The sequence below is a fragment of the Bombina bombina genome, unplaced genomic scaffold, assembly GCF_027579735.1.
Source record: "Bombina bombina isolate aBomBom1 unplaced genomic scaffold, aBomBom1.pri scaffold_1042, whole genome shotgun sequence".
In the NCBI taxonomy this organism is placed as follows: Eukaryota; Metazoa; Chordata; class Amphibia; order Anura; family Bombinatoridae; genus Bombina; species Bombina bombina.
The window spans coordinates 18,662-44,128 of record NW_026511458.1 but is presented as its reverse complement, the minus strand read 5'-3'; the positions used below and the strand labels follow the sequence as shown (position 1 = coordinate 44,128).

The following is a 25,467-nucleotide window of genomic DNA, read 5'->3' as shown; positions in this document are numbered from 1 at the left end:
CAGATTCTCTTTTCTGGACAAGCATTACCAGTTTGTGGCTCTGCCGTTTGGCCTAGCTACAGCTCCAAGAATTTTTACAAAGGTTCTCGGTGCCCTTCTGTCTGTAATCAGAGAACAGGGTATTGTGGTTTTCCTTATTTGGACGATATCTTGGTACTTGCTCAGTCTTTACATTTAGCAGAATCTCATACGAATCGACTTGTGTTGTTTCTTCAAGATCATGGTTGGAGGATCAATTCACTAAAAAGTTCATTGACTCCTCAGACAAGGGTAACCTTTCTGGGTTTCCAGATAGATTCAGTGTCCATGACTCTGTCTTTGACAGACAAGAGACGTCTAAAATTGATTTCAGCTTGTCGAAACCTTCAGTCACAATCATTCCCTTCGGTAGCCTTATGCATGGAAATTCTAGGTCTTATGATTGCTGCATCGGACGCGATCCCCTTTGCTCGTTTTCACATGCGACCTCTTCAGCTCTGTATGCTGAATCAATGGTGCAGGGATTACACAAAGATATCTCAATTAATATCTTTAAAACCGATTGTACGACACTCTCTAACGTGGTGGACAGATCACCATCGTTTAATTCAGGGGGCTTCTTTTGTTCTTCCGACCTGGACTGTAATTTCAAAGATGCAAGAAGTCTTACAGGTTGGGGAGCTAGTGTGTGGGGATCTCTGACGGCACAAGGAGTTTGGGAATCTCAGGAGGTGAGATTACCGATCAATATTTTGGAACTCCGTGCAATTTTCAGAGCTCTTCAGTCTTGGCCTCTTCTGAAGAGAGAATCGTTAATTTGTTTTCAGACAGACAATGTCACAACTGTGGCATACATCAATCATCAAGGAGGGACTCACAGTCCTCTGGCTATGAAAGAAGTATCTCGAATTCTGGTTTGGGCGGAATCCAGCTCCTGTCTAATCTCTGCGGTTCATATCCCAAGGTATAGACAATTGGGAAGCGGATTTATCTCAGTCGCCAAACGTTGCAATCCGGGCGTAATGGTCCTCTTCACCCAGAGGTATTTCTTCAGATTGTTCAAATGTGGGATCTTCCAGAAATAGATCTGATGGCGTCTCAATCTAAACAAGAAAACTTCCAGGTATCTGTCCAGATCCCGGGATCCTCAGGCGGAAGCAGTGGATGCATTATCACTTCCTTCGAAGTATCATCCTGCCTATATCTTTCCGCCTCTAGTTCTTCTTCAAAGAGTAATCTCCAAGATTCTGAAGGAATGCTCGTTTGTTCTGCTGGTAGCTCCGGCATGGCCTCACAGGTTTTGGTATGCGGATCTTGTCCGGATGGCCTCTTGCCATCCGTGGACTCTTCCGCTATGACCAGACCTTCTGTCGCAAGGTCCTTTTTTCCATCAGGATCTCAAATCCTTAAATTTAAAGGTATGGAGATTGAACGCTTGATTCTTGGTCAAAGAGGTTTCTCTGACTCTCGTGATTAATACATATGTTACAGGCTCGTAAAATCTGTATCTAGAGAGATATATTATAGAGTCTGGAAGACTTATATTTCTTGGTGGTCTTTCTCATCATTTTTTTTGGCATTCTTTTAGAATTCCGAGAATTTTACAGTTTCTTCAGGATGGTTTAGATAGAGGTTTAATCCGCAAGTTCTTTGAAAGGACAAATCTCTGCTCTTTCTGTTCTTTTTCCACAGAAAGATTGCTAATCTTTCTGATATTTCATTGTTTTGTACAAGCTTTGGGTTAGTATAAAACCTGTCATTAAGTCAATTTCTCCTCTTGGAGTTTGAATTTGGTTCTGGGGGGCTCTTCAAGCTCCTCCTTTTGAACCATGCATTCATTGGACATTAAATTACTTTCTTGGATAGTTTTGTTCCTTTTGGCGATCTCTTCTGCAGAAGAGTCTCTGGAATTATCTGCTCTTTCTTGTGAGTCTCCTTTTCTGATTTTTCATCAGGATAAGGCGGTGTTGCGAACTTCTTTTGAATTTTTACCTAAGGTTGTGAATTCCAACAACATTAGTAGGAGAAATTGTGGTTCCCTCATTATGTCCTAATCCTAAGAATTCTAAGGAGAAATCGTTGCATTCTTTGGATGTTGTTAGAGCTTTGAAATATTATGTTGAAGCTACTAAGTCTTTCCGAAAGACTCTAGTCTATTTGTTATCTTTTCCGGTTCTAGAAAAGGCCAGAAAGCTTCTGCCGTTTCTTTGGCATCTTGGTTGAAATCTTTAATTCATCATGCCTATGTCGAGTCGGTAAAACTCCGCCTCAAAGGATTACAGCTCATTCTACTAGGTCAGTTTCTAACTTCTGGGCGTTTAAGAATGAAGCTTCGGTTGATCAGATTTGCAAAGCAGCAACTTGGTCCTCTTTGCATACTTTTACTAAATTCTACCATTTTGATGTATTTTTCTTCTTCTGAAGCAGTTTTTGGTAGAAAAGTACTTCAGGCAGCAGTTTTCAGTTTGAATCTTCTGTTTATGTTTTTCATTAAACATTTATTTTGGGTGTGGATTATTTTCAGCAGGAACTTGGCTGTCCTTTATTTTATCCCTCCCTAGTGACTCTTGCATGGAAAAGATCCACATCTGGGTAGTCATTATCCCATACCGTCACTAGCTCATGGAGCATCTTGCTAATACATGAAAGAAAACATAATTTATGTAAGAACTTACCTGATAAATTCATTTCTTTCATATTAGCAGAGTCCATGAGGCCCGCCCTTTTTTGTGGTGGTTATGATTTTTTTTATATAAAGCACAATTATTCCAATTCCTTATTTTTATATTCTTTCGCACTTTTTTCTTATAACCCCACTTCTTGGCTATTCGTTAAACTGATTTGTGGTGTGGTGAGGGGTTGTATTTGTAGGCATTTTGAGGTTTGGGAAACTTTGCCCCCTCCTGGTAGGAATGTATATCCCATTACGTCACTAGCTCATGGACTCTGCTAATATGAAAGAAATGAATTTATCAGGTAAGTTCTTACATAAATTATGTTTTTCTTTAATGATATATTTTGTTCCTCCCGTTATTTTACCTTGTGTTACATAGCATTATAGAAATGCTATGAGTCATGTATAAACATGTTCAGGATTTGTCTGATGGTTTCTATTGAGTGTAATTATCCTTTGAAATTATATCTTACTGACCAAAGACCATGCTATTAATGAACCATGCTGTTCCCCGACTACACATGATTCCAAGTTTGTTTACAAATCCATCTATACATGGGGCTCAGTCTCCTGAAGCGAGTTATATATAGTTAGCAGTATTAGGATTTTATTTAAATAGTGGCATAAATAGAACTAAGCACCAGATATTTGAATGTGTATAGTATAAACTAGAAAATGTATTGATTATTGAGAATTCATTAAATATGATATAAGAAGTATCAATGACTAATATGACTATGAAATTGCTATTGACTATACAAAGGTGTGAATATAGCCAAGAATGTCTACTGCTACCAGCAAAACAGAGCAAGTGGCTCTTATATCCATTTTATTATTTATCATTAGATTATTATTTTATTTTATTTAATTCCTTAACAGCTTGTTTTTATTTTCAAAAGCAGAAGAACAAGTACTTTGTAACACTGCATACATTAAACTCCATGTGAGTGTAGGCATCAAACATGTTTGCCCTGTGACGATTATATATATATGTGTAGAGATATAGTTATATATAGATATTGTTAAATATAGATGATCTTTTTTGTTTTTCAGAATTCAGCATTTTAAACGAAAGTACAGGATTCATCCACGAATGCCGCCCTTAAAGGTGAAGGATGTCTTGTTCACTGGTATGTATGCTGGCTTCCTATAAAAGGTAGTAAAATTATAGTGTGTGTATATATATATATATATATATATATATATATATATATTATTTATTTATATATATATATTATATATATATTATATATATATATATATAGCTGCAATCCAATCTTCAAACCAACCCACCAGAAGCCAGCTGCCTGGGTGCAAAAATGCAATCAAATATTCCAACAGACAAATGCACACACAGGTCTTGTACAAAGAAAACCCAAAACATTTAACAGATGCTGATTAAGGAGATTGTATCTCTGAAAATGTTTCCAATACATTTTTTGTTTTCTTGTACAAGACCTGTGAGTGCATTTGTCTGTTGGATATATACAGTATCCCACAAAAGTGAGTACAACCCTCACATTTTTGTAAATATTTTATTATATCTTTTCATGTGACAACACTGAAGAAATGACACTTTGCTACAATGTAAAGAGTGTACAGCCTGTATAACAGTGTAAATTTTGCTGTCCCCCCTCAAAATAACTCACACTGCCATTAATGTATAAACCTTTGGCAACAAAAGTGAGTACACCCCCTAAGTGTAAATGTCCAAATTGGGCCCAATTAGCCAATTTTTCCTCCACGGTGTCATGTGACTCGTTAGTGTTACAAGGTCTCAGGTGTGAATGGGGAGCAGGAATGTGTTAAATTTTGTGTTATTGCTCTCACACTCTCTCATACTGGTCACTGGAAGTTCAACATGGCACCTCATGGGCAAAGTACTCTGAGGATCTGAAAAAAAAATCTATATATATAAATAGACAAATGGCTTGTTGCACTCACTGGACTTTTAAAAAACGTGCCTTTATTTGTGATATTTCATATCAATCATGACAATAGGACAATCATATATAGGTTAAGGCATGCAAATGTATACATACTAGTTTTGAAAGTCAATTCAAGCAGCGTACACTATACATTAAATCCTCACACAGTGTACGCTGCCTTGAATTGACTTTTCAAATCTAGTATGTATACATTTGCATGCCTTAACCTATATATGATGTGCATATATTCATTTTTGTAGTCCACACTAATTTATTTCTATTTTTTTTTCTTTTTTGTGTTAAGTGTCACTTTGTTTCTTGCTGCCTTATTGGGTGAGCTATGTGGTCGTGTATTAATGTTGTTTTCACTGGTTGCTATGACTACCACTTGGTGTTTTTTTTTTTATTCAGGGGGTGGGGTTTTGGTTTCATTGGTTGTTTGTTTCTATAAATGAATGTATTCCACTGTGTTTTCTTTGTCTGAGGAAGGGGATACGGTCCCGAAACATCACAAAATAAAGAAACGTTTTTTAAAAGTCCAGTGAGAGCAAGCCATTTGTCTATTTCTATTCATGTTTTTGCCTCGCACCCTGCATGCCTGACCTAGTTGTGCCGAGTGCTCTCCAGTTGCTCATATTTTCTATATTTATGTGTGTGTGTGTGTATATATATTATATATCTTATGTGTGTGAAATACATACAATTCCTGATTTCATTTTTCCTGGAACATTTTTTTTTTCTCTGGTAATGTTTTGAAGGAGGCCTGCATACTGCTGGTTTATTTAATATAGTTAAATTATTGACTTTCATGAATTGATCATTGTGAATTATAGAAATTGTAACATGTAGGTTTTGTGACCCCATTCCCCCCATCCAAACACCACCTTCAAATAATATTATCATTTTTGCCCTACATAGCTCTCTCAAAACTGAGCAAATGTTAACTCCTTTCTGCCAGTAAGGCAATGAGCAAAATTATGGAACTATCTTTCTGTCAGTAAGATACAGACAAGCAATGATTTTAACCTCCTGTCTGCCAGAAATGTTTCAGGGGACTGTATTTATCCCTGTGTCTTCAGACACAACATAGTAATTTCACTCTGGTTACTATAGAGCAAATAAATCCTTTGTGCTCCCCATAATCGGTTGCCACAATGCTCTCTCCACCCACACACCAAAATACATCCCTGTTCTGGGAAAAGGTAACTAACATCACATTTCCTCTAATGCCAACTTTGTGTGCAATTTTTATTACCTCTACCCAGCACAGAATTGCATTTACCAGGTGGTGGTAGCAAGAACATGCAGGGATGTGCACCCCAGCAGGAATCAAGAGCAGTATGTATGACCATACACGCATCTTAAAAATATGCCACCACACCAATCCTGCCACCAGCTTGTGTGCCTAGTTATAAAATACTATGGTGTTGTTAAATTAGCATTAAATCCTCACTGTACAGCAAATATCAAATGATCCAGATAACTGTAACTTAGTAACACAGCAGTTCAAAGTATGTAGATGGTATAAATTTTAAAAAAACAAAGCTTCACTTCGCAGAAGAATTTGTGGTTATGGAAGACTCTGTATAGCATTAAATCTTAACATAACTGGAAAGGGGGGCATGGCTTTAAAAACAGTTTAAGGGTGGAGTTTTAGTGTGCCAAGGCAGTCACAAGATTGTATGGCTTCTTGTTGCAGGGCTTTGGTGGTCTTATATTTCTTAAAGGGAAAGTGTAGATATATAGGAAGCTGTGCAATATGTCATATGACCAATAAACTACAGTAAATTAAAGTACACTTTTTTTTTTTCTTTGCTCATCCTAGTGGCTCTCTACAACAGACTGACCTTTTAGAAATCCCCAAAGCCCTGGGGGCTTTATGTTTTTTAGCAGTTAATGTGCTTTACCTACAGCTTTTTTTTTTTCATATAGCTTCATGCAGCAGACTTGTGTATCTGGCATCTAGTGACATAACCAGATTGCCCATTTTCCAGAACACATATACATTAAAATTCTGCTATACTATAGTTCAGAAGCCTTCTAAGTCAATTTCCAACTTAAGTTCTTCATGGATCCATTAAGCCAGATAGATTATGCAATGGGCAAAATTACTTATTTTGGAGATTATTGCATTTAATTTGCCAGAACCAGCTATTGCCAACCAGATATTTTAGCTGATTGACAAATTAATTTAATTAATTGATTAATTAACTTTTTTATCATCTGATTTATCATTGGATTACTTCTTGATAGATGGCATGAAAAGTGCAGTAAACATCAGCAAGCGCTACCCAGGTGCTGAACTGAAAATGGGCCGGCTTCTATGCTTACATTAAAATAAAGATACTAAGAGAACAAAGAAAAATTGATAATAGGAGTAAATTTAGAAAGTTGCTTAAAATTTGCATGCTCTATCTGAAACATGAAAGTTTCATTTTGACTAGACTATCCCTTTTAATATAACCTGTGTTGGTTATGCATAACTGGGGATTGGGTAATACAATGAATTATCTATCTTTTTAAAACAATATTCTATTGTAGTCTGTCCCTTTAATCATGTTTAAACATATTTTTGCATGAAAAAGGTAAGGAAGTAATTTAAAGTGAAACAGCATTAAGTAGATGTCTATTCAGATTTGTATTTGTTACTTACTGGTTCATAGGCAGTGGACACTCGTTCCCACAGAAATGTTGTTTAATGTTGCATTGGATGTCCTATCCTATAATATAAAAAGGCCAGGTATGTTTGTCGATGCAATCATGCACAGTAGAGACTGCACGTGAGACAAACATATCTGGTCGTAAGGAAGGATCAGTCAAGGCCGATGAGGATCAGACAACAGAGAGCGTGGGCAGGAGCGTGCGGGGGGGGCCGTGTACATGGGCTTTAGGACTAGTTTGAAATAAATAAATAAATAACTAATAAAACTCTAATATATTTTTAACAATTCATTTTAGATGTAACAAAGAACATTTTGAATACAATATCCCTTTAAATTTTGAATCAGTTTAACGTGTGCCCTGTAAAACTTGGTGCACTCATCTTTTTCAGCAATGAGCAAACTGCAACAAATACATTAAATACAAATTAAACTTCAAGACAAAGACGCGTTTCAAACGTTATCCCACAACAGACCAACAGAATGAAATGCTTGCTAAACTACATTGCTGATCATATATTATTTACACTCATAACAAAGAAAACTAATATGCTGCAAAGTAACCAAACCTTTGGCCGCTAACCAATATTCAGTAATTGTGTTTTTCAGTTTGGCAGGAGTTTCTAGAAGTGTGACCTTAGTGGTAGCCTATGTCATGGCTGTCACAAATCTGGGCTGGGATGATGCGTTATCTGCTGTCAGAGGTGCAAGGACGTGTGCCAATCCGAACATGGGCTTCCCAGAAGCAGCTTGAAGACTTTGGAAAACTGATATCCAAAATGTGAGTGGTTATAAGTCACTGTTGATTAACAGTAAGGCCTTTCTGTAGCTTTCATTTAGTTCAGCTGTAGAGAGAAGGTTTTTTTTTTTTATCCTGGACAATGTAAACCATGATTTAATCTAATAATAACACCATTCTCAAATTGAATAAAATGAAGATGTCTGGTCTTACACTGTCTAAAACATTGCAGGCTCGACTAGCCCTGCACAGTCTGCTTAGTTACCACTTGACAGGCGTTGTATTCTATGTTTAAATGCTGACTCATTTCCACTAGACATGAAAAACATTCAAGGTCAAAAATACTTTTTTTCCCTCCTCTTGCCACTAATGTAGTAAATGTAGTTTATTTACCATTTTAGACTCTTTTATTTATATATATATATATATATATATATATACACACTATATATATATATATATATATATATATATATATTATATATATATATATATATATATATGTATATCTATATATATATATACATACATACATTGCCCACAAGAGAAAAAATCTATAACATACTATTTAAATAATTCAAATTGAATGAATGTTAGTAAATCTGTAACAATCACAATAGTTTACAGTACAGCTACCTAAGGGGATTTCTTAAAGGTATTAAAGGGAATAGTAAAATACTCTCACCTATATATACGAGTTCTGCGTTAGGAGGGGTGCAGTGCTAACCGAGCAGTTGATGCTCACCGCTCACTTACAGGCAGCGCATGGTATTACAGGTCTTTTACAAACCCGTCGTTAGCCGCAAAAAAGTGAGCGAAGAGCAAAATTTTGTTCCACATCTCACCTCAATACCAGTGCTGCTTACGTTAGTGGTGAGCTGGGTTAAAACGCTGCGCGTGCAAGATTTCCCCCCATAGGAATCAGCGGGGAGAGCCGGCTGAAAAAAAAAACCTAAACACCTGCAAAAAAGCAGCATAAAGCTCCTAACGCAGCCCCATTGATTCCTATGGAGAAATAAAAGTTATGTCTACACCTAACACCCTAACATGAACCCCAAGTCTAACACCCCTTATCTTACACTTATTAACCCCTAATCTGCCGCCCCCATCATCGCCGACACCTACATTATATTATTAACCCCCTAATCTGCCACTACCGACACCACCGCCACCTACATTATACTTATGAACCCCTAATCTGCTGCCCCAACATCGCCGAACCCTACATTATATTTATTAACTCCCTAATCTGCCGCCCCCAATGTCGCCGCTACCTAACTACCATTTATTAACCCCTAATCTGCCGCCCAGAACGTCGCCACCACTATTTTAAAGTTATTAAACCCCGTAAGCGCCTAAGTCTAACCCCTAACCCCCCCTAACTTAAATATAATTTAAATAAATCTAAATAAAATTACTCAATTAGACTAAATAATTCCCTATTTAAAACTAAATACTTGCCTATAAAATAAACCTAAGCTAGCTACAATATAACTAATAGTTACATTGTAGCTAGCTTAGGGTTTGTTTTTTTATTTTACAGGCAACTTTATATTTATTTTAACTAGGTACAATAGTTATTAAATAGTTATTAACTATTTCATAACTACCTAGTTAAAATAAAGACAAATTTACCTGTAAAATAAAACCTAATCTAGTTACAATTACACCGAACACTAAATTAAAGAAAATAATATAAATAATTACAAGATTTTTAGACTAATTACACCTACTCTAATCCCCCCTATACAAAAATAAAAAAGCCCCCCAAAATAAAAAAAAGCCCTACCCTACACTAATATCATAATAGCCCTTATAAGGGCCTTTTGTGGGGCATTGCCCCAAAGTAATCAGCTCTTTTACCTGTAAAAATAAAGTACAAATACCCCCCCCAACATTAAAACCCACCACCCACACAACCAACCCTACTCTAAAACCCACCCAATCCCCCCTTAATAAAACCTTACACTAACCCCCTTGAAATATCACCCTACCGTGAGACGTCTTCACCCAATCCGGGCAGAAGTGGCCTGGTCCTCCAGGGTAGAAGTCTTCAAACCTACCGGGCAGAAGTGGTCCTCCAGATGGGCAGAAGTCTTCATCCAGACGGCCATCGTCTATCTTCATCCATCTGGCTCGGAACGGGTCCATCTTCAAGACATCCGACGCGGAGCATCCTCTTCAAACGATGGCCATACGATTGAATTAAGGTTCCTTTAAATGACGTCATCCAAGATGGAGTCCCTTCAATTCCGATTGGCTGATAGAATTCTATCAGCCAATTGGAATTAAGGTAGACAAAATCCTATTGGCTGATGCAATCAGCCAATAGGATTGAACTGGCATATATTAGCTGATTGGAAACAGCCATTAGAATGCCAGCTCAATCCTTATTGGCTGATTGGATCAGCCAATAGGATTGAAGTTCAATCCTATGGCCTGATTGCATCAGCCAATAGGATTTTTCTACTTAATTCCAATTGGCTGATAGAATTCTATCAGCCAATCGAATTGAAGGGACGCCTTCTTGGATGACATCATTTAAAAGTACCTTCATTCAGTCGTTGGCCGTCATTTGAAGAGGATGCTCCGCGTCGGATGTCTTGAAAATGGACCAGCTCCGCGCCAGATGGATGAAGATAGAAGATGCGTCTGGATGAAGACTTCTGCCCGTCTGGAGGACCACTTCTGCCCTGTTGGATGAAGACTTCTGCCCCGTCTGGAGGACCACTTCTGCCCGGTTGGGTGAAGACGTCTCACCGGTAGGGTGATCTTCAAGGGGTTAGTGTTTTGTATTTATTTTAACTAGGTAGTTATTAAATGGTTAATAACTATTTAATAACTATGTACCTAGTTAAATTAAATACAAACTTGCCTGTAAAATAAAAAATAAACCCTAAGCTAGATTACAATGTAACTATTAGTTATATTGTAGCTAGCTTAGGGTTTATTTTATAGGTAAGTATTTTTAGTTTAAATAGGAATAATTAGTTAATGATAGTTATTTTATTTAGATTTATTGTAATTATATTTAAGTTAGGGGGGTTAGGGTTAGACTTAGATTTAGGGGTTAATAACTTTAATATAGTGGCAGCGACGTTGGGGGAGGCAGATTAGGGGTTAATAAATGTATTTAGGTGGCAGCGATGTTAGGGATGGCGGATTAGGGGTTAATAATATTTAACTAATGTTTGCGATGCAGGAGTGTGGCGGTTTAGGGGTTTAATTATTTATTATAGTGGCGGCGATGTCCGGCTTCGGCAGATTAGGGGTTAAAATTTTATAGTGTTTGCGATGTGGGAGGGGCCCCCCCCTCAGGTTTAGGGGTTAATAGGTAGTTTATGGGTGTTAGTGTACTTTTTAGCACTTTAGTTAAGAGTTTTATGCCTACGGCGTTGTAGTGTAAAACTCTTAACTACCTACTTTTAAATCTCGGTACCAGGCTTGACAGGAGAGGGTCTACCGCTCACTTTTGGTTAGACTCGTAATAACCGGCGCTATGCAAGTCCCATTGAAAATATAGGATACGCAATTGACGTAAGTGGATTTGCGGTATTTCCGAGTCTGGCCATAAAAGTGAGCGGTGAGCCTGTCATTCAAGACTCGTAATACCAGCGGGCGTTTAAAAGCAACGTTGGGGACTGGCCAAACGCTGCTTTTTAAACCCTAATGCAAGACTCGTAATCTAGCCGTATGTGTTAGATGTTTTTATTACTACACAATTGACTCAATAGTTTAAAACACAGCTAAATTCAGCTTTGTTCCAGCAATGTATTGACAATGATCCCCCAAATGTCACGATTTTCGCGGGACAGTCCTGATTTTAGGGGTCTGTCACGCGGTCTTTTTTTTATTATTCTATTGGGCCCATACTCAAAAGCAGCTGGCTTTTCTCTCCCAGGGTTAGATACCTGTTAGATTCTCTGTGGAAAAGGAATGGTGTGTGGGTTAAGCAGGAGTAAGAAGGCTTTATACCCTCTGACCTTAGGTAATGGTGACCTCTAAAAAGACAGTGGAAAAATCTTTGTATAAAAAGATACAATGCTTACAGTGCAATCAGCAATAGTAGCAAATTTCACACTTCCGAATCCTATGTCACTTTTATCAAGCGGGATATGATATTGTATCACAAGTAGTTTATATAGCTGTAAAGACTTAGTCCAAGTGAAGTGCATAAATGTGAAACAATATAAAAAGTAGCAATTCCTTATTACTCACTGTACTGGCCCACCCACCGCCACCAGGATAGCGGTTATCCCTCTGTAAACTCCACTCCACCAGTCAGCCTAGCAATCAGCTGTGAAGCAATGACTGAACACCTCCACGGCTTTCTCCTTCACCGCTCCTTAAAACAAGTGCTCCAAATATCGAGGTGAATAACTGTCTTACAGACTTACTGTTGTAAAACTTCCAAAAGCTTTATTCTGCAGTGAAAACAAACAGGGCAAACACCACTCCACACACCTCAATCGTCATCCGACGCATTTCCTGCAGCTACATGGCACTTCGTCAGGGATCCCTGACGAAGTGCCGTGTAGCGGTAGTTCAACATTTATTTTGGGTAGAATGAAAAGCAGAGGAGAGAAGGTAATCCTAGGTTGGTTTTCAAAGATCATCTGAAGCTATACAAGGTTGGAGACAGTCTAATGGAGTGTGTGAGAAGTCCTGGAGGCGAGAGAGGGACATAGAGATAATAGGAATGGAGAGACTTAGGTCAAAGGTTGATCGAAGAGGACATGTTGGGGAGTAATTGGAGATGAGAGAGGAAATATAGTTGATAATGAGGCTGTCGAGTGCTTTAAAGGTTAGGGTTAATTCTTTGAATGTATTCTGGAGTGTATGGGGAGCTAGTGTAGAGACTTGCAGAGCGGAGCAGTTAATATAAATCAGCAATTTAGGTGGAGGTCTAACTGACAGAAGCCTTTTTACAGTAAACCTTTTACCAGTAATCCCAACTGAGAAAGGCAAATTATCAGAGGATATGCATGTTATAAGAAAAATTCAAGGTAGGAAGAGAGGATGGTCAGCTGTGTCAAAGCAGCCGATAGATCCAGTATATTAGTAAGGAATAGTGTCCCTTTTGCTTTAGCTCTTAGCATATCATTTGTTATTTTAGGTGAAAGCAGATTTTGTTTAGGGTGAAAACCATATTGTAGTGTGTTAAGTAAGTAATGTTGTAATTTGTAAAAGCCTGATTTGTAACTTCAACTAGTTCTATATTTTGCCTTGTATGTTTTTGCAAATAAAACAAAAGTCAAGTTTGTATAGTTTTGACCCCTAACCTGTTCCCTTACCTCTAAGGAAGCTTAGGGTGAAACGTACGGTCAGTGGACCTCTATGAGAGTGTTGTCTGTCTTTTTAATTTGCTTTATTTAGTAGTTTTAGCAATGCATTTCATTTTGATATCATTATTGTAGGACACTTTGATAGAGCAAGACCTGTTACAACCTGGAGACCTAACAAGGCATTGCTGGCTTATGTAATGCTAAGTTAATATTTTTATATCCCGGATTGTAGGAGCTTAGGCTTTATATATTATACTTGCGGTACCTCAACTATTGATAAAAGGGAAATCACCTTGCTTACTGTTGAACATATGAGTTTCCAGCTCATTTTGTTTTTACATTAGTGCTATCATATATCCATATATTTGCTTATCAAGACTACTACTACTATTGTTTTAAGTGTTTTTAAAGTAAAGTGCGAGTATGGCTGTGTATTTCGGTATTAAGGATAGAATGAATTGGAATAACAAACACTAATAAGGCTATAATTATTTATCACAATGATATTATTGTTCTCGCTGGAATTCTATATGTGTAGCAACTATATTATATGCACTTAGATCTGGAGTTGCACAGATCTTGGTGTGTTTCACTTGCACAAGAAGATAAGTCACCCCTTGCTCTGACAAAACGGTCTCTAACCCTCACCCACCTAATGGTCTCTGCCATCTTAGGTACTGACAGCTGTCTTCAAGTACAAAGTTTATACACTTATTTATTTTATTTTATTAAATTGATTTATTAATGAACGTTTCTGTTAGTGTAGTGGCTCCCCTGTCCAAGTGATCATACTGTAGGTGCCCCTCTCAAAATCCTTTACTCTAGTGTTTGCTGTTAAATTATTGTGTTTAACGTAGTGATCCTTCCCCTTCCTTCCCCTCAAGCCAGCAATATTTACATGTCATAATACGGCTTATACATGCAACCTAAAGGCAGATTTATATAAATTTTTATATTTTTATATATGTAAATAGTACCCTCAGAAAGATAGTACAGTACTAAAGGTAACGTGTCATCTTTAAAATAAATATAGATTATTATTTGCATTTTAGAACACAAATAAATGAAACCAACGGCACAAACAGATATGATTGAGACATACAGACAGGAAAATAGTACTTTTTTGATAATTTTATTTTAATAAAAAATATATTAAGCCCCAACACAAAACAAAGGCAATTTTTCCAATTTATTACTAACATGATATACCCTTCACGACGAGTCCTTTACTGGTAGCCGGGGACTTTAACGTTCCCCTCAAACCCATTGGTAGATAGCTCTAATCCAATCTCTTTTTTTACCCCAAAAACTTATTGAAATCAGTGTGGTCCAATCTACACCTTCTCACACTCCACGATACATTGAGACTTTCACACCCAAATGTTAGGGACTATTCTTTTTTCTCGAATCAGAACAAGTCATACTCCCGACTAGACTACATCCTAGTGGATCATAATGTTCCAAAGCTACTTAGAGTCCTCTAGGATCTCATCAACCACTTGGTCCGACCACTCTGCAGCTATCAGCAAGTTTCAGTGGCCCTTCTAAACCCATTAAACCCATTCATATGGCGTCTGGACAACACTATCTTATCTGACCCGTTAATTACCCAACATTTAGAAGAGGTACTCATAATTTTTTTCCGGGAGTTCTTAACACCAGACACTGATATTAGAGTAGCGTTGGGGAAACACCTAAATGTGTCCTCAGGGGGGGAACTTATTAAAAATCAAGGCGACAAAAACAAACAAACAACACCGGGAACAATTACACACAACTCACCTCAGCACTCTCTGACATGGAACATGCACACAGGCTCGATCCTCTAAATGAAGATATTTTGAGAGTAATTATCTAAACTTAGATCTAAGATAAAGGACATACTACATATTAAATCACAGAAACAAGCATTCTATCTAAAACAAACTTTTTTTTACTGAGGGGAACAAGTCAGACTAGATGCTGGCGAGAGCACTCAGACAAAAACACAACTCTTCATATATACACCACTTGTTAATGGTACAAACCAAATAGATAGAGGGAATCAACTTCTATAGCTGAACTGTTTAGACTATATTACGTAAAGCTTTATGATTTGTTCCCCAATAGGAAAGCTCGGAGCACGAGCTTGTGTGCACCTCATACCTACAACAGATTACAACACCAGGCCTACAACAAGAGATGATAGAATCCTTCAAAGACCCATAGATGCTCTAGAATCAAAACTCTGAAGTTAGGGAAAAGTCCGGGCCCTGATGGGTTTTACGGGCTTATATTTTAAAACATACAAGCAAATCTTATTTCACCACCTCCTTACCCTTTTCCATCTATAGACTAAATGTGCCCATGCCCCCAGGAATGTTAGAAGCCTACATAACGGTCCTGCCTAAGCCGGGCAAATCCCCCAGACCAGCCAGCTCACTTTCGGCCTATTTCCCTCCTAAACGTTGACTTAAAAATGTATGCTAAAGTGTTGGCCAACAGGCTCAACAGCCAGGATCATGCAGGGCTTTGTACCTTTCCAAGAGGCCAGGGACAACACCCACATGCATACTACAGATTATGCAATTTGTCTCTTTACTTATAATCCCGATCCTCCTGTCAACGGACCTGAAAAGCCTTTGATAAGTTGGACTGGAACCTTTTTAAAACTCCTCTCTCAGAAATTTGGTATCCCAGGGGAATTTATATCCAAATATTTGCACTTTATGCTGATCCGACAACCCAAGGTTAAAGTGAATTGCATCCTTTCTGACTCATTCCATATCAGAAACGGGACAAGACAGGGCTGCCCATTGTCCCCATTATTGTTTGTAATTTCTAAGGAGATCTTAGCGATTAACCTGAGGGGTAGCCCAGAAGTGAGTGGTCTGCAGATAAACCCAAACACAATATAAAGCAACATTGTTTGCAGATGACCTGTTATTATCCCCTGACAAATTCAAAACAATCCCTACCTGAGGTACGCATGCCCTTTAGACTCATATGGTAATAGCATCTAATTATGCAATAAATTCTTCCAAATCAGAGCTACTCCCCATGGAAATGTCACCTGCAGATTGTAAAATATTGGAGGTTGACTACCCATACCAAATCCAACTTGAAACCCTAAAATACCTAGGGATACACCTATCCCCAAATTTGCAACATTTGTTTAAATATAATTATGAAAAATTTAATTCATGATTTAACTCTTTAATTGAAACCCTGGCTTCCTAAGTCGATTACCATGGATTGGGAGGATTAATGTGGTTAAAATGAAATTTATTACCTAACTCCTATATGTATTCCAGACAGTACCTATTCCACTCCCAAATCACTTTATCCCTACACAGAAATCTATCACTAAACCTCTTACATATGGCGTAAAAGACCACAATGGGTGTCCAAAAAGACATTATTTTTACCACCCAGCCAGGGGAGGCCTGGGAGTACCAAAATTTTCAAGTATATAAGGACGCTACCACTATCCTAAGGGTGTTGGACTGGTACTATCAGTCGACCACCTCATCTAAAGCTTGGGTCTCCCTAGAACATGACCTGACATATGATGCCCCAATTAATGAGCTACTGCTGGCTTCCCCTCAAGCACCGACCCTCCACGACCCAAAATTACCCCATCATAAAGGAAACCTTCAATGTGTGGTCTAACAACAGATTTTAAAAAAAAAAACCTCACTGTCCCAGTATTCCTTCCCCCTCTTACACATTACTCTCTAATCCTGATTTCATAGTAGGATGTCAACTACCTACATTAAACCAAAACTAGACATTATGGACTGCCTACCAGTCTATCTGTTAACAGATCCAACAAAAAAGTATCCCAATAACACAAAATGCAAAATATAGGGAATGGTTTCTTTACTACCTGGCTGAGATATAAACAAACGGTCCATTTCCTCAATACCCATACAAATAAAGAAAATCTAGTGCATACTTGCACTGATTTAAACAACTTTGTAGCGCACCTCACAACCAGCTCATACTATATCTCTCCATATATACTATTCTAAATTCACCGCCATTAGATCACCTCCCTTCTTATACACCAAAAACATTGCAAAAGAGACCTTCCGGGACAAATCTCAGTAGAGATTGGAATAAAATCTTCAGAAATATTACTAAATTCTTCCACTTAACTTCTTAGTGGAAGTCAACTACAAATTCTTAATGAGATGGTATTTGACCCCCGCAACGTCTCCAATACATCTATCCCTCTAAAGTCCAATAGATGTTGGAGAAAATGTAACCAAGAGGGATCAATGTACCATATTTGGTGGTCCTGTCCTGGTATTCAACCATTCTGGCATTCTATAAACCATAGACCAGCAAATCCTGGGAAGTGATATTCCCCTAGACCAATAGTCCTAACTAATCCATGATACTGCCAAAATGCAATCCAAAACCCATACTAACTTACTACATATAGCGTTAAATAGTGCTATAGCAAGATATACCCGGTAATGGAAACAGGAGACTGCCCCCACGGTAGACAGTGGCTAGCCCAATTTTCATTAAATATAAGGTTTGAGAAATACCATTACCTTTCTATTTAATCAATGGGATTTCTATTATGAGATTCTCTTTCTATGGGAATCAAGACCACGTAATTAATTAACCAATGAGTATCGACAAGTCACGCAACTCCTCTAGGGTTACACCAAAGCCAAATGTTAACTATTTGTAATTAAACCTTGTACCAACTTGTGTGGGAACTTGCAAGAATAATGTCGGCAATTCTCCATGAGTCAATATTGACAGCTACTATAATGCCTGTCCTCTTCAACCTGTCCTGTATTATCTACGGGCCCAAGGACATTCATACAAGTGTTTCACACTTTGCTTCTGCCTGCTGAATTATAAGGACTTTAATGTACATCAAAAGAGACACACTGTGAATGTTTTGATTCTCTGCTTGTGTTTGAATTTATTTCAATAAATCCTTTTTAAAATTTATATATATATATATATATATATATATATATATATATATATAAAGTCCATATTTGGAGATTTGTACCTGTAATGATATTTCATGTTCAATCATCTTCCTTATACAATTTGCAAGACATATTTCCAGACTTATAGGGAAGTTTAACCCAAAATATTTCTTTCATGATTCAGATAGGGCATAATGTTATACATCTTTCAAATTTACTTCTATTATATTATTTGCTCCATTTTCTTGGAATCCTTTTTTTGAATGAGGCCTCAGTGCACTACTTGGAGCTAGCTAAACACTTTGGGTGAGACCGTGACGAGGCATTTTTTCAAGAAAAGATGTCAAGAGAACAAAACAAATTACTTAATAGAAGTCAATCGTTTTTTTTTTTAGTTTTTTTTTAATTAAATTGCTTGTTCTATATGAATTATTAAATGGGACAAAATATTTTCATGTCGTTTATATGTATTGTGTTGTTTCTCAGGGGACATTTTTTTTAACAAAAAGCTAAAAAAAACTTTCCTATAGTAATGTTTAATTTGAAAAGAAATTGTTTTAATGTCTTTAAATATATATATTTTAGTTATGCTAAGATTCATTTGTTTCCTTCTGTTTCTTTTTGGTCCAGTTCCGGAAATGGCTGAAAGATACTTATGGGGAAAGTCCATTTCTTGATGAGGAAGAAGCGAGACAACTTATTGCTAAACATAAGCAACAGGAAGCCTGAATCTCAAAGTGCTGCCAGTTCAGGAAGGCAATGGAGTAAGCCATTTAACTTTCCCTATCATCTTTGTCTTATAGCACTACAGAGGACTTAGTTTCTATAATATAAATATATATCTTTCTTTTGTATTGGCTGCCTGGCTTGTTAAAAAGGGACACTGTGTAAGAATATCTGCAGGATCCAAGTTGGTGGCTGACATTACATGACTTACATGAAGAGAAGAGGTTTAATATACCATAGTTATCTGTTCATTGTAACTACTTCTATACAACCCCCTAAATGTACATCACTGTTTTGCAGACTTGTTTTAGTCCCTGAAATAAGATCATAGGTTCCCCTCCCCCCCCCCCCACCGAATATTAACTTGGGCCACTTTATGTGTGAGTTTGACATATAGCCCCTTAGAAGCCATGTGAGAAGTAAGCACTGTTTTCTGAATTTTGTGCTTCTATTTTTTAACACATAATTTAACATTTTCTACCTCAAAAAAGTTTATTTGCGCAGTTACCAAACCTTATCATTGTTTCCAACCTTAACCAATGACAGAGTTATTATTAGGATTCATATCGTTCCTGAACTTCCTCAGAGACCAATATATTTTAGCATTTTGCCAAATATGCTCAGGTAAAGCACGCAGTATGTTTAAACCACTTTCCCAAAGGCTCTATATCTTATTGTACATAACATACAAATGTAACATAGAAATGGGTATATTAAAACTAAGTTATAAACTGTGGTCATTTAATTTGGGGTAAAGACCTATTTGCAAAACATAGATTCAAAGAGCAGAACTATTTATTAAAATGTTTTGTTTTGATTTTTTTCTTTTTTTCATTTGCACTAATTGTTGGTGGAATAATTAAACTGTTTCATATGCCAGATTATCATTTTAAAATGATGTTTATATGATTGTATAATCAATAAAGTTACTTTTGAGAACATATGTATTACAACTTGTCTGCTGGAGCTGCTTTAACTGAGAGAACACAAATCTTACAAGAGCAGAGTTTTCTCTGCGGTTAGGGTACATGTTCTGAGGAAATGCAAATGATAACTCTGTGGTATAATCTTTAGTTTCTGCAACTGTATATGAATCCCATTCTGCAGGCATATGTTATCATTATAGTAGGATAAAAGCAAACTGTCCCACAGGCATCTTCTGTCCTGGGAACACTTTTTACTCTAGTGTGAGACTGGTTCAACTAAATGTTCTATTTACATTTAAGGAATAATGTATGACTATGCAAGGGTAAAATATTTTGTGAAAAGTTAATCATTTTTAAAAATGCTTTGTCACTTGATTCAGGGGATTCTGATCACCTTCAGTCTTTGACTCTCCAACTTCAGACACACTGTTCATCCACTGATTCTAACCAGGATCTTGGCTAGTGGATATATTTGAAAACTGTGAACAGTTATCCTTCAGCTACTGTCAGCTGCATGTTAAACAAAACAGTGCTGATGTCATATTTTGCTTTACTGTGATCTCATGAGATTTCACTGAAATCTTTTGAGATTTCTTAGTAAACTTCTTTAAACTGAGGAGTGAAATAACATGGCTGTGCCTGCACATGCCAAATGCATGCTCCGTTGCAAGTCCTGAGACTAGCATCCTGATTGAAAGTTACCATTACAATAGGAAGTGTCTGCTGAGGAAATTTTGAGGGTAAAATATCTTCCTTTTTTACATAGAGATTTTCAGGTGATATTCTCTAGTTAGCTTTTTTTACAGCTATGTTGCTTCAACATTTGTGTATCATTTCCCTTTAAGTGAGCAAGTGTCTTTCTGCACACATTTCAATTGACAGGAGTCTCAAGAAACATGTCCACTGCACTCAGTGATTGCCCCCTATACAAACAAATTGTTGTATAGGGGCAATCATAAGGGAAACCACTTTCCTTGCAAGCCATACTGTGGCGGTTTAAGCAATTTTCATATGGATCAAGGAGTGCACAAAGTGAGTTCACGTCTTCCCACACGCTTACCTAATTTGTTTTTCAGGAAAACATGTTCATGGCCTTAAACTAATGATAGTGGCACTCAGCATGGGTGTCCAGAGAGGGGGCAAGAGGGGGCATTTGCCCCCCTCAGAGTTCTCCCCACCTGGAGTAAACCTGCAGGAAAAAAAAGACAATAGAATGTCCGTTTTTATGTCTTTTAATTTAATTATGTTTTACAGGAAGAAGCACAGTATTCTGGAGTTACAAGCATTCTGGAATTTGAAGTTCACGATTTGCTTCTCAGTATTGTGTGAATGCAGTTTTGGGACTCCAATTCCCAGCATGCATTATTTCCCTTCCTCTCCAAAGCAGCTTCCTCCCCTCATACACAGCAAGAAACTGTGTGAGCTTTAGAATCACTGCGCAGCCTCTTAATAAAGTGAGGGAAATTCAGGGAATGCTTGTTCATTGCTGGGCAGCAGCCTCAATAACAGCAAGCTAGAGTCTTTCCTGTAAGTAAATGTACAGCAACTGCAGTTGTGTGGAGAGGAGGGTGATATAAGAAATTGCATTTATTTAAGAAGGTATCTATCTGCTTGGTATGGTATATATAGTTGCCTTAATGTTTGCATTTACAGTATCTCACAAAAGTGAGTACACCCCTCACATTTTTGTAAATATATTATTATATATTTTCATGTGACAACACTGAAGAAATGACACTTTGCTACAATGTAAAGTAGTGAGTGTACAGCCTGTACAACCAGTGTAAATTTTCTGTCCCCTCAAATTAACTTAACACACAGCCATCAATGTCTAAACCGTTAGCAACAAAAGTGAGTACACCCCTAAGTGTAAATGTCCAAATTGGGCCTAATTAGCCATTTTCCCTCCCAGTTGTCATGTGACTCGTTAGGGTTACAAGGTCTCAGGTGTGAATGGGGAGCAGGTGTGTTAAATTTGGTGTTATCACTCTCACACTCATACTGGTCACTGGAAGTTCAACATGGCACATCATGGCAAAGAACTCTCTGAGGATCTGAAAAAAGAATTGGTTGCTCCTACATAAAGATGCACTAAAAAGACAGAAAAAGAAGTGACAAAACACACCAAAGTAGCGCCAATCCTTATGAAAAATAAAAATGAAGTAATGTATTCTTGCCATTTGTCTGTGTGACATATATTAAGCGTTTTTATACTCTACAATTTGAGTCTGCGCTCCTCTCCTCTGTTTTTTAGATTTTCTACATAAAGATGGCCTAGGCTATAAGAAAATTGCCAAGACCCCTGAAACTGAGCTGCAGCATGGTGGGCAAGACCATACAGCGGTTTCACAGGACAGGTTTTCACTCAGAACAGGCCTCGCCATGGTCGATCAAAGAAGTTGAGTTGTACGTGCTCAGCCGTCATATCTAGAGGTTGTCTTTGGGAAAGAGACGTATGAGTGCTGCCAGCTTTGCTGCAGTGGTTTAAGGGGTGGGGTTTCAGCCTGCCAGTGCTCAGACCCATACGCCGCACACTGCATCAAATTGGTCTGCATGGCTTTCGTCCCAGAAGGAAGCCTCTTCTAAGATTATGCACAAGAAAGCCTGCAAACAGTTTGCTGAAAGACAAGAAGACTAAGGACATGGATTACTGGAACCATGTCCTGTAAGCCCGATAAAACCAAGATAAACTTATTTGGTTCAGATGGTGTCAAGCGTATGTGGCGGGAAACCAGGTTTGGAGTACAAAGACAAGTGTGTCTTGCCTACAGTCAAGCAGGGTGGTGGGAGTGTCATGGTCTGGGCCTGCATGTTTGCTGCTGGCACTGGGGAGCTGCAGTTCATTGAGGAAACCATGAATGCCAACATGTACTGTGACCTGCTGAAGCAGAGCAGGATCCCCTCCCTTTGGAGACTGGGCTGCAGGGCAGTATTCCAACATGATAACGACCCCAAACACACCTCCAAGACAACCACTGTCTTGCTAAAGAAGCTGATGGTAAAGGTGATGGACTGGCCAAGCATGTCTTCAGACCTAAACACCATTGAGCATCTGTTGGGCATCCTCAACGGAAGGTGGGGGAGAGTGCTAGGTCTCTAACATCCACCAGCTCTGTGATGTCGTCATGGAGGAGTGGAAGAGGACTCCCAGTTGCAACCTGTGAAGTTCTGGTGAACTCCATGCCCAAGAGGGTTAAGGCAGTTGCTGGAAAATAATGGTGGCCACTCAAAATATTGACACTTTGGGTACATTTTGGACATTTCCACTTAGGGGTGTACTCACTTTTGTTGCCAACAGTTTTAGACATTAATGGCTATGTGTTGAGTTATTTTGAGGGGACAGCAAATTTACACTGTTATACAGGCAGTACACTCACTACTTTACATTGTAGAAAAAGTGTAATTTCTTCAGTGTTGTCACATGAAATGATATAATAAAATATTTACAAAAATGTGAGGGGGTGTACTCACTTTTGTGAGGATACTGTATACTGCAGTGATTGAAAAAACACAAATCAATGTTTAATGTGTCCACATGGTCTTTGAAGATGAGCTAAACTATTATTTCTAAAACCAAGTTATCTGCATAAAGTATTCACCATCATATATTGCTAAATAGAAAAAGGGAGATACAGAGTGAACATGGAGAAACAGCACAAGTGAAAAGAAAAGCACAAAAACACTGAAAAATTGTTGTGACAGAGAGAGAGATAATGGGGAAATATAGTGGACCATGTGAATTATATTTTCATGTATGTTTTCAAATTCAGAATTTGACACTTATGTAACTTTCTACTTTTTAGGTTTGGTCTGTTAACTATGAGTAATATTAAAGAACAGCAATATTTTGTATATGGATCTAAAGGACAATTCTTATATCTGAAGCCCTGTTTTAACCCAGTTACTACTAGAAAGATCTGATGAGGACCTGCTCCATATTAAAGGTACATGAAACCCAAAACATTTCTTTCATGATTTAGGTAGAACATACAATTAAACAACTTTCCAGTTTACTTCTATTATTAAATTTGTTTCTGTCTCTTGGTATCATTTGTTGACAGTAATACACAACTGAAATACATGGGTGAAACAATGACCAATCATTATATATATATATATAATATATAATACTATATATATACACGCCACCAATAAACAGCTAGAACCTAGGTTCTTTGCTGCCCATGAGCTTATATAAGATAAACCTTTCAGCAAAGCATAAGAAGAAAAGGAAGCAAATTAAATAATAGAAGTAAATTGGAAAGTTGTTTTACAATTTTATGCTCTGTCTAAATCATGAATTGTTAATTACGACTTTACTGTAACTTTAAATATGTTAAAATAAAAATGCTACTTTAGCCTACCTCCCAACATTTCAATATCAAAAGAGTGACATCCCCCCCCCCCCCCCCCGCCACGGCAATCACGGCAAAAATGTGAAATGTGGTGGGAAGGAGCGGGGGCGGGGCTAAAAAAAATCATAAGACCAAAGTAATATAATGCAATTCTAAATAAAATCATATCTTTTAATACACTTAGGCAGCAAATCAAACACAAGCTCAAACCACTGGTATAGCTATGTGATCTCTGTATTTAATTAGCCTTTGCAAAGACAGTGCTAAATATTGTTATCTTAATTGGACATTTAATAATAGATTCTTTAAAACTGCTTTCTGCTTTCCTTATTAATATTCTAGATTCTGGTCATTAAAGGGACACGAAACCCAATTTTTTTTTCTTTCATGATTTAGAAAGAGCATGCACTTTTAAACAACTTTCTAATTTACTTCTGTTATCTATTTTGCGTCATTCTCTTGATATCCTTTGCTAAAAAGCATATCTAGATAGGCTCAGTAGCTGCTTATTGGTGGCTGCACATAGATGCCTCATGTGATTGGCTCACCAATGTGCATTGCTATTTCTTCAGCAAAGGATATCTAAAGAATGAAGCAAATTAGATAATAGACGTAAATTGGAATGGTGTTTAAAATAGTATTCTCTATCTGAATCATGAAAGAAAACTTTTGGGTTTAGTGTCCCTTTAAAGTTAGCAAAAATGCAAAGTAACACACTACAAAGCATACACTTACATATGCACATACACACACACTACATAGCATACACTTACACATGCAGATACACACACACTACATACCATACACTTACACATGCATGATGCAAATACACACACACTACATAGCATACACTTAAACATGCAGATACACACACACTACATTGCATACACTTACACATGCAGACACACACTACATAGCATACATTTATACAGGCAGATACACACACACTACATAGCATACACTTACACATGCAGATACACACGCACTACATAGCATACACTTACACATGCAGATACACACACTACATAGTATACACTTACACATGCAGATACACACACACTACATAGTATACACTTACACATGCAGATACACACACACTACATTGAATACACTTACACATGCAGACACACACTACATTGCATACACTTACACATGCAGACACACACTACATAGCATACATTTATACAGGCAGATACACACACACTACATATCATACATACACTTTCACATGCAGACACTTACTACATAGCATACA

General features: G+C 37.6%; 1 pseudogene; it reads left to right on the top strand.

The window, feature by feature from the left end:
* Positions 1 to 1,001: 1,001 nt before the first annotated feature.
* LOC128643758 (dual specificity protein phosphatase 22-like) lies at positions 1,002 to 21,186 on the top strand (annotated as a pseudogene).
* Positions 21,187 to 25,467: the final 4,281 nt, after the last annotated feature.